Genomic DNA, 9,241 nt, shown 5'->3' on the forward strand with positions numbered 1-9,241 from the left:
CCCTCTCCCTCTGCCTGTCATCCCTCTCCCGCTCCCTTTCATCCCTCTCCCTCTGCCTGTCATCCCTCTCCCCCTCTGCCTGTCATCCCTCTCCCTCTGCCTGTCATCCCTCTCCCTCTGCCTGTCATCCCTCTCCCTCTGCCTGTCATCCCTCTGCCTTTCATCCCTCTGCCTGTCATCCCTCTGCCTTTCATCCCTCTGCCTGTCATCCCTCTGCCTTTCATCCCACTGGCTTTCATCCCACTGCCTTTCATCCCTCTCCTCTGCCTGTCATCCCTCTCCCTTCCATCCCTCCCCACTGCCTTTCATCCCTCTCCTCTGCCTGTCATCCCTCTCCCTCTGCCTGTCATCCCTCTCCCTCTGCCCGTCATGCCTCCTCCCTCTGCCTGTCATCCCTCTCCCTCTGCCTTTCATCCCTCTCCCTCTGCCTGTCCATCCCTCTGCCTTTCATCCCTCTCCCTCTGCCTGTCATCCCTCTGCCTTTCGTCCCTCTCCCTCTGCCTGTCTACCCCTCTGCCTGTCACCCCTCTGCCTGTCGCCCCTCTGCCTGTCACCCCTCTGCCTGTCACCCCTCTGCCTGTCCCTCTGCCTGTCACCCCTCTGCCCTGTCGCCCCTCTGCCTGTCACCTCTGCCTGTCACCCCTCTGCCTGTCACCCCTCTGCCTGTCCCCCCTCTGCCTGTCACCCCTCTGCCTGTCACCCCTCTGCCTGTCACCCCTCTGCCTGTCACCCCTCTGCCTGTCACCCCTCTCCCTTTCACCCCTCTCCCTTTCATCCCTCTCCCTGTCATCCCTCTCCCTCTGCCTGTCATCCCTCTCCCTCTGCCTTTCATCCCTCTCCCTCTGCCTTTCATCCCTCTCCCTCTGCCTTTCATCCCTCTCCCTCTGCCTTTCATCCCTCTCCCTCTGCCTTTCATCCCTCTCCCTCTGCCTGTCATCCCTCCTCCCTCTGCCTGTCATCCCTCTGCCTGTCATCCCTCTGCCTGTCATCCCTCTGCCTGTCATCCCTCTCCCTCTGCCTTTCATCCCTCTCCCTCTGCCTTTCATCCCTCTCCCATCTGCCTGTCATCCCTCTCCCTCTGCCTTTCATCCCTCTCCCTCTGCCTTTCATCCCTCTCCCACTGCCTGTCATCCCTCTGCCTGTACACCCTCTCCCCTCTGCCTTTCATCCCACTGCCTGTCATCCCTCTCCCTCTGCCTTTCATCCACTGCCTGTCATCCCTCTCCCTCTGCCTTTCATCACCTGCCTGTCATCCCTCTCCCTCTGCCTTTCATCGCACTGCCTGTCATCCCTCTCCCTCTGCCTGTCATCCCTCTCCCTCTGCCTGTCATCCCTCTCCCGCAAGAACTGGTCCCAAACCCGACTGCAGCCCTTCAGTGTTATTTTAGGCTTATGTGACGCAGCTCACTTTGCAGCCCCAACCCCAGCTATTTATCCAGCCTAGCTCAGGAACAAAATGCACAAAAATATCCTAAGAAATAGGTAAAAAATAACAGATTCTCACCTGGCTCATTTATATTAGGCTACATTCAATTGTTTGGACATGATTTGAAAAGGCACACACCTATCTACAGTATATAAGGTCCCACAGTGGACAGTGCATGTCAGAGCAAAAACAAAACATGAGGTTGAAAGAAATTATCTTAGAGCACAGAGACAGGATTGTGTCGAAGCAGCAGATCTGGAGAAGGATGCCAAAAAATGTCTGCAGCATTGAAGGTCCCCAAGAACACAGTGGTCTCCATCATTCTGCAGCATTGAAGGTCCCCAAGAGCACAGTGGTCTCCATCATTCTGCAGCATTGAAGGTCCCCAAGAACACAGTGGCCTCCATCATTCTGCAGCATTGAAGGTCCCCAAGAACACAGTGGCCTCCATCATTCTGCAGCATTGAAGGTCCCCAAGAACACAGTGGCCTCCATCATTCTGCAGCATTGAAGGTCCCCAAGAACACAGTGGCCTCCATCATTCTGCAGCATTGAAGGTCCCCAAGAACACAGTGGCCTCCATCATTCTGCAGCATTGAAGGTCCCCAAGAACACAGTGGCCTCCATCATTCTGCAGCATTGAAGGTCCCAAGAACACAGTGGTCTCCATCATTCTGCAGCATTGAAGGTCCCCAAGAGCACAGTGGCCTCCATCATTCTGCAGCATTGAAGGTCCCCAAGAACACAGTGGTCTCCATCATTCTGCAGCATTGAAGGTCCCCAAGAACACAGTGGTCTCCATCATTCCTGCAGCATTGGAGTCCCCAAGAACACAGTGGCCTCCATCATTCTGCAGCATTGAAGGTCCCCAAGAACACAGTGGTCTCCATCATTCTGCAGCATTGAAGGTCCCAAGAACACAGTGGCCTCCATCATTCTACGCATTGAAGGTCCCCAAGAACACAGTGGTCTCCATCATTCTGCAGCATTGAAGGTCCCCAAGAACACAGTGGCCTCCATCATTCTGCAGCATTGAAGGTCCCCAAGAACACAGTGGTCTCCATCATTCTGCAGCATTGAAGGTCCCCAAGAACACAGTGGCCTCCATCATTCTGCAGCATTGAAGGTCCCCCAAGAACACAGTGGCCTCCATCATTCTGCAGCATTGAAGGTCCCCAAGAACACAGTGGTCTCCATCATTCTGCAGCATTGAAGGTCCTCAAAGAACACAGTGGCCTCCATCATTCTGCAGCATTGAAGGTCCCCAAGAACACAGTGGCCTCCATCATTCTGCAGCATTGAAGGTCCCCAAGAACACAGTGGTCTCCATCATTCTGCAGCATTGAAGGTCCCCAAGAACACAGTGGCCTCCATCATTCTGCAGCATTGAAGGTCCCCAAGAACACAGTGGTCTCCATCATTCTGCAGCATTGAAGGTCCCCAAGAACACAGTGGCCTCCATCATTCTGCAGCATTGAAGGTCCCCAAGAACACAGTGGCCTCCATCATTCTGCAGCATTGAAGGTCCCCAAGAACACAGTGGCCTCCATCATTCTGCAGCATTGAAGGTCCCCAAGAACACAGTGGTCTCCATCATTCTGCAGCATTGAAGGTCCCCAAGAACACAGTGGCCTCCATCATTCTGCAGCATTGAAGGTCCCCAAGAACACAGTGGCCTCCATCATTCTGCAGCATTGAAGGTCCCCAAGAACACAGTGGTCTCCATCATTCTGCAGCATTGAAGGTCCCCAAGAACACAGTGGCCTCCATCATTCTGCAGCATTGAAGGTCCCCAAGAACACAGTGGTCTCCATCATTCTGCAGCATTGAAGGTCCCCTAAGAACACAGTGGTCTCCATCATTCTGCAGCATTGAAGGTCCCCAAGAACACAGTGGCCTCCATCATTCTGCAGCATTGAAGGTCCCCCAAGAACACAGTGGTCTCCATCATTCTGCAGCATTGAAGGTCCCCAAGAACACAGTGGCCTCCATCATTCTGCAGCATTGAAGGTCCCCAAGAACACAGTGGCCTCCATCATTCTGCAGCATTGAAGGTCCCCAAGAACACAGTGGCCTCCATCATTCTGCAGTATTAAAGGTCCCCAAGAACACAGTGGCCTCCATCATTCTGCAGTATTAAAGGTCCCCAAGAACACAGTGGCCTCCATCATTCTGCAGTATTAAAGGTCCCCAAGAACACAGTGGCCTCCATCATTCTGCAGTATTAAAGGTCCCCAAGAACACAGTGGCCTCCATCATTCTGCAGTATTAAAGGTCCCCAAGAACACAGTGGCCTCCATCATTCTGCAGCATTGAAGGTCCCCAAGAACACAGTGGTCTCCATCATTCTGCAGCATTGAAGGTCCCCAAGAACACAGTGGTCTCCATCATTCTGCAGCATTGAAGGTCCCCAAGAACACAGTGGTCTCCATCATTCTGCAGCATTGAAGGTCCCCAAGAACACAGTGGCCTCCATCATTCTGCAGCATTGAAGGTCCCCAAGAACACAGTGGTCTCCATCATTCTGCAGCATTGAAGGTCCCCAAGAACACAGTGGCCTCCATCATTCTGCAGCATTGAAGGTCCCCAAGAACACAGTGGTCTCCATCATTCTGCAGCATTGAAGGTCCCCAAGAACACAGTGGCCTCCATCATTCTGCAGCATTGAAGGTCCCCCAAGAACACAGTGGCCTCCATCATTCTGCAGCATTGAAGGTCCCCAAGAACACAGTGGCCTCCATCATTCTGCAGCATTGAAGGTCCCAAGAACACAGTGGTCTCCATCATTCTGCAGCATTGAAGGTCCCAAGAACACAGTGGTCTCCATCATTCTGCAGCATTAAAGGTCCCCCAAGAACACAGTGGTCTCCATCATTCTGCAGCATTGAAGGTCCCCAAGAACACAGTGGCCTCCATCATTCTGCAGCATTGAAGGTCCCCAAGAACACAGTGGCCTCCATCATTCTGCAGCATTAAAGGTCCCCAAGAACACAGTGGCCTCCATCATTCTGCAGCATTGAAGGTCCCCAAGAACACAGTGGCCTCCATCATTCTGCAGCATTAAAGGTCCCCAAGAACACAGTGGCCTCCATCATTCTGCAGCATTAAAGGTCCCCAAGAACACAGTGGTCTCCATCATTCTGCAGCATTAAAGGTCCCCAAGAACACAGTGGCCTCCATCATTCTGCAGTATTAAAGGTCCCCAAGAACACAGTGGTCTCCATCATTCTGCAGCATTAAAGGTCCCCAAGAACACAGTGGCCTCCATCATTCTGCAGCATTAAAGGTCCCCAAGAACACAGTGGCCTCCATCATTCTGCAGCATTGAAGGTCCCCAAGAACACAGTGGTCTCCATCATTCTGCAGCATTGAAGGTCCCCAAGAACACAGTGGCCTCCATCCAAATGGAAGAAGTTTGGAACCACCAAGACTCTTCCTAGAACTGGCCACCCGGCCAAACTGAGCAATCTGTGGAGAAGGGCCTTGGTCAGGGAGGAGACCAAGAACCCAATGGTCGGCCTCCCGAGTGGCGCAGCGGTCTAAGGCATCAGTGTTTGAGGCATCACTACAGACACGGGTTCAATCCCAGGCTGTCACAACCGGCTGTGAACAGGAGGCCCATTGGGCGGTGCCCATTTGGCCCAGCACCCATTGGGGAGTTGCAGCGAGGAGACGAGATCGCAATTGGATATCATGAAGATTTATATACACGTGTCACACAAGTGCTGTGAAATATACACTTTTTACACGTTCAGCCATAGTACATTGACCCTTGAGCAAATTGGGGTTAAGCGCTTTGCTCAAGGGCACATCGACATATTTTTCACCTTGTTGGCTCGGGTATTCGAACCAGCAACCTTTTTGCCTACTTGTCCCCAACGCTCTAACCGCTAGGCTACCTGCGGCCATTTAATGGGCCTGCTTCTCCACCCATATAACCTAGTCTACAGGCCATTTAATGGGCCTGCTTCTCCACCCATATAACCTAGTCTACAGGCCATTTAATGGGCCTGCTTCTCCACCCGTATAACCTAGTCTACAGGCCATTTAATGGGCCTGCTTCTCCACCCGTATAACCTAGTCTACAGGCCATTTAATGGGCCTGCTTCTCCACCCATATAACCTAGTCTACAGGCCATTTAATGGGCCTGCTTCTCCACCCATATAACCTAGTCTACAGGCCATTTAATGGGCCTGCTTCTCCACCCATATAACCTAGTCTACAGGCCATTTAATGGGCTTGCTTCTCCACCCATATAACCTAGTCTACAGGCCATTTAATGGGCCTGCTTCTCCACCCATATAACCTAGTCTACAGGCCATTTAATGGGCCTGCTTCTCCACCCATATAACCTAGTCTACAGGCCATTTAATGGGCCTGCTTCTCCACCCATATAACCTAGTCTACAGGCCATTTAATGGGCCTGCTTCTCCACCCATATAACCTAGTCTACAGGCCATTTAATGGGCCTGCTTCTCCACCCATATAACCTAGTCTACAGGCCATTTAATGGGCCTGCTTCTCCACCCGTATAACCTAGTCTACAGGCCATTTAATGGGCCTGCTTCTCCACCCGTATAACCTAGTCTACAGGCCATTTAATGGGCCTGCTTCTCCACCCGTATAACCTAGTCTACAGGCCATTTAATGGGCCTGCTTCTCCACCCGTATAACCTAGTCTACAGGCCATTTAATGGGCCTGCTTCTCCACCCGTATAACCTAGTCTACAGGCCATTTAATGGGCCTGCTTCTCCACCCGTATAACCTAGTCTACCGGCCATTTAATGGGCCTGCTTCTCCACCCGTATAACCTAGTCTACCGGCCATTTAATGGGCCTGCTTCTCCACCCGTATAACCTAGTCTACAGGCCATTTAATGGGCCTGCTTCTCCACCCGTATAACCTAGTCTACAGGCCATTTAATGGGCCTGCTTCTCCACCCGTATAACCTAGTCTACCGGCCATTTAATGGGCCTGCTTCTCCACCCGTATAACCTAGTCTACCGGCCATTTAATGGGCCTGCTTCTCCACCGTATAACCTAGTCTACAGGCCATTTAATGGGCCTGCTTCTCCACCCATAACCTAGTCTACAGGCCATTTAATGGGCCTGCTTCTCCACCCATATAACCTAGTCTACAGGCCATTTAATGGGCCTGCTTCTCCACCCATATAACCTAGTCTACAGGCCATTTAATGGGCCTGCTTCTCCACCCATATAACCTAGTCTACAGGCCATTTAATGGGCCTGCTTCTCCACCCATATAACCTAGTCTACAGGCCATTTAATGGGCCTGCTTCTCCACCCATATAACCTAGTCTACAGGCCATTTAATGGGCCTGCTTCTCCACCCATATAACCTAGTCTACAGGCTATTGAAATGCGACCACACATAGGCGCACTTGATCTGGCCCAACAGAGACGGAAGGTAGCCTACTCAATGTAAATCAGCAAGAATTAGGATTAATTAAATCATTTGTGAATATTGTGACTGAAGTGCTTTTAATACAATAAGGAATAAGCTACAAAACGGAAATGATTTGAAAACCAACTTTGATAGGAGCGGGACAATTTGCAGACCGACACAAATATTTTATAAATATTTCCAGTCAATGTCAGAGACTAGATTAGCCAATAATATTTAGGAAGTACATTTCCATGGAAAGACAACTACTTCTCTACCCATATGCCTGCAGGCTCCAGCATACAGCCTTTGAGACATTTGATCTGACACGCCCAACACGAGAGGAGCGATAGACTACTGAAGCTTTACTTCCCTATTAGACTTTGTGAATAGTGTGACTGACTGTTGTATAATTATCATGCTGTGTGTCTCTGACTGTTGTATAATTATCATGATGTGTGTCTCATAGACTGTTGTATAATTATCATGATGTGTGTCAGACTGTTGTATAATTATCATGCTGTGTGTCTCTGGCTGTTGTATAATTATCATGCTGTGTGTCAGACTGTTGTATAATTATCATGCTGTGTGTCTCAGACTGTTGTATAATTATCATGCTGTGTGTCTCATAGGGGTCAGATGATCTCTGCCGAGGACTGTGAGTTCATTAAGAAGTTTGAAGTGGCTCATTCTGAGGAGAAACAGATCATCCTCACCAACGAAGGACAGCAGGTACAACACACACAATAAACCAGCTAGCTGTTACTGCACAGCTGCATTTTACTGTAGCTTCAGATGAGGTTCTCCATGACTAGGGTTGGGCATTATCCAGATTTTCATACAGTCATATCTTTTATCGTCAAGTTGTGAATGATGTTTGCTACGACAAACAGTACCTGTAATGGAGAATTACATCTGTAGCTGTATGCATATCCTCCAAGATGGCTTTTCACATTAGCCAGTCTTCATTTTTAATGCATGACGTTTTCACAAGTATTCCTTGTGTGCTGTCTTCATGTGTACTGACCATCCTACCGATCCTCGACTTCGGCGACGTCATTTACAAAATAGCCTCCAACACTCTACTCAGCGAACTGGATGCAGTCTATCACAGTGCCCTCCGTTTTGTCAGCAAAGCCCCATATACCACACACCACTGTGACCTGTACGCTCTCGTCGGCTGGCCCTTCAGGTCATCTTCAAGTCTTTGCTAGGTAAAGCCCCGCCTTATCTCAGCCCACTGGTCACCATAGCAACACCCACCCGTAGCACGCGCTCCATCAGGTATATTTCACTGGTCACCATGGCAACACCCACCTGTAGCACGCGCTCCATCAGGTATATTTCACTGGTCATCCCCAAAGCCAACTCCTCTTTGGCCGCCTTTCCTTCCAGTTCTCTGCTGCCAATGACTGGAACTAACTGCAAAAATCACTGAAGCTGGAGACTCATATCTCCCTCACTAGCTTTAAGCATCAGCTGTCAGAGCAGCTTACAGATCACTGCACCTGTGCATAGCCCATCTGTAAACAGCCCATCCAACTACCTCATCCCCATATTGTTTTTATTTACTTTTTTTGCTCTTTTGCACACCGGTGTCTCTACTTGCACACCATCATCTGCTCATCTCTCACAGTGTTAATCTGCTGAATTGTAATTACTTCGCTAACATGGCCTATTTATTGCCTCACCTCAAGCCATTTTCACACACTATACATATATTTTTCTATTGTGTTATTGAATGTACGTTTGTTTAAGTGTAACTCTATGTCGTTTTTGTCGCACTGCTATGCTTTATCTTGACCAGGTCGCAGTTGGAAATGACTGGCTTGCCTGGTTAAATAAAGGTGAAATAAATAGCATATTTAAAACCCAGCTTCTTCTTATATAATGTGTGTATAGTGTGTCTGTGGTGGTTTTTTGTTTCAGTGAATTCAGAGCCATCAACTTTTTCCACGTTTTGTTACGTTATGTCCTTATTCTTAAAATGGATTAAATTCATGTTTTTCCTCATTAATCTACACACCCCATAATGACAAAGCAGAAACAGGTTTTTAGACATTTTTGCAAATGTATTATAATAAAAAGCACACCAGAAGTATAAGACCCTTTGCTATGACACTCAAAAATTGTGCTCAGGGCATCCCCTGTTTCCATTAATCATCATTTTAGATGTTTCTACGGCCATATTTCATGAACATGTCTAGACAATAGGGACCCATCCACTTAGCTAGATGTGGCTGGGGGTGATTACAGCATTTCCTTCACATGACCCATCAATTTAGAGTGTGTCAGGTAAGCTTTGTCTAATAATTATAATTGACACGTTCTGCTACTATGCAAGCAACCATTTCACTGTACTGTTGTCACCTTCACAGGACACAGGTGTTGTTTTATTTGATACAGTGT

General features: G+C 49.1%; 1 long non-coding RNA gene across 28 annotated transcripts; it reads left to right on the forward strand.

The window, feature by feature from the left end:
- The first annotated feature begins 1,707 nt into the window (after positions 1 to 1,707).
- LOC127924231 (uncharacterized) lies at positions 1,708 to 4,827 on the forward strand. 28 transcript variants are annotated; one of them, XR_008117269.1, is made up of 8 exons: positions 2,132 to 2,202; positions 2,377 to 2,552; positions 2,687 to 2,862; positions 2,995 to 3,258; positions 3,393 to 3,480; positions 3,789 to 3,920; positions 3,965 to 4,096; positions 4,713 to 4,819. It is a non-coding gene; the product is annotated as an uncharacterized LOC127924231 (long non-coding RNA). The 28 variants fall into 28 exon arrangements; XR_008117276.1 differs by having other exon boundaries at positions 3,789 to 3,876; positions 3,921 to 4,096; XR_008117259.1 differs by lacking the exon at positions 3,393 to 3,480 and having other exon boundaries at positions 2,907 to 3,038; positions 3,127 to 3,214; positions 3,701 to 4,096.
- The last annotated feature ends 4,414 nt before the right edge of the window (positions 4,828 to 9,241 follow it).

Source organism: Oncorhynchus keta, unplaced genomic scaffold (assembly GCF_023373465.1).
Source record: "Oncorhynchus keta strain PuntledgeMale-10-30-2019 unplaced genomic scaffold, Oket_V2 Un_contig_3861_pilon_pilon, whole genome shotgun sequence".
NCBI lineage: Eukaryota > Metazoa > Chordata > Actinopteri > Salmoniformes > Salmonidae > Oncorhynchus > Oncorhynchus keta.